Source organism: Mus caroli, unplaced genomic scaffold (assembly GCF_978045245.1).
Source record: "Mus caroli unplaced genomic scaffold, Mus_caroli_1 scaffold_4, whole genome shotgun sequence".
Lineage (NCBI taxonomy): Eukaryota > Metazoa > Chordata > Mammalia > Rodentia > Muridae > Mus > Mus caroli.
In genome coordinates this window covers 25109466-25110886 of record NW_028227259.1, presented here as the reverse complement: position 1 = coordinate 25110886, position 1421 = coordinate 25109466, and the positions used below count along the sequence as shown (strand labels likewise).

Below are 1421 nucleotides of genomic sequence, written 5' to 3'. Positions count from 1 at the left end.
TTTAAATAGCAGCCATAGCCTGTGTTGGCTAATTCTCCTTTCTACACTCAATTACCATCACCTGGATTTACTAGAGATCAACAGACATAATAAAATGCCTTGTTCAGAACACACTTCTCTGCACAATTCAAAAAAGAAGCGTCCTGTGACTCAAAGCAACCATCAGTCCAGCAAATGCCCATGAAAGTTTTTTAGGGCAGATCTGAATAGCTGTGCTGCCAATACCGATAGGTTTAGCACTAAATATAGTGATTGTGGCAACGAAGAATCAGTGATAATGGGGGTGGTGGGTGAAGTAAGAGCCAGGGACCTGAAGGGTCTTCAGTTGCCTTCTCCTGCTTCTTCATCCTGCTGGTCGCTTGTCCAGAGGGTGCATGATGAGAGTGGAGTCCTTATAGGAATCCTCGTTTAGTGTGTCCAGCTCAGCTATAGCATCATCGAAGGCTTGTTTGGCTAAGAGGCAGGCCCGCTCTGGTGCATTCTGGATCTCATAGTAGAACACAGAAAAATTGAGGGCCAGGCCAAGCCGGATGGGGTGTGTTGGCTGCATGTGCTCTTTGCTGATTTCGAAGGCTTCCTTATACGCAGCCTCAGAAGCTTCAACCACACTGTTTTTCTTCTTCCCAGAAGCCACCTCTGCCAGGTAGCAGTAGTAATCGCCCTTCATTTTCAGGTAGAACACTTTGCTCTCATACTGAAAATCATTGCAGTTCTTGATAAGGAACTTGTCAAGCAGAGCCTAGACATCATTACAAACTGTCTCCAGCTCCTTTTCAATCTTCTCCCGGTAGGCTTTAACTTTCTCCAACTTCTTCTCGTTCCCATCTGCCATGGTTTTCTGCTCAATGCTACTAATAACCCTCCAAGAAGATCGCCTGGCACCAACTACATTCTTGTAGGCCACAGAGAGGAGATTTCTATCTTCATTAGATAGCGGTTCATTCAGCTCTGTCACCTGCCTTTCAATTGCCTGAAAGCAAGCCCACATTCACCCCGAGGGAAGCTAGGCACGGTGGTGAGCACCAGTGAGCCCAGCATTTGACAGTTAAGGCAGCAGCATTGGAGTTCAAGGCCAGCCTCATCTATTTAATGTGTTTGAGGCCAGCCTGAGATGCATGAAACCCTACCGCCTTCATGGTGGAGGCCTTATCTTCCTAGCACTCTGCCTGCTCTGCCAGTAGCGCCCGCTGCAGCAGCTGTTCTAGATCCCCCATGTCGCTTGTGACTCGGCCTCGCCTCGCACGCCCACACCTCCTGCTCGCTCGCCCGCCCGTCTGCTTCCCGGTCACCGCCTAGGCCGCTACAGTGCACGCGCACTGGCTCGCCGGCTGGCGGGAGGCTGCAGGCTGTGCCGCCTCTCGCGCCTTCTCGCTGGCTGGCTGCATGCGATGTGGCCAGCACTGCGGAGGCTCCGGGAGAGG

The 1421-nt window shown here is 51.2% G+C and overlaps 1 pseudogene; it reads right to left on the bottom strand.

Annotated features, from left to right (window-relative positions):
• Positions 1-268: 268 nt before the first annotated feature.
• LOC147005031 (14-3-3 protein eta-like) lies at positions 269-1214 on the bottom strand (annotated as a pseudogene).
• Positions 1215-1421: the final 207 nt, after the last annotated feature.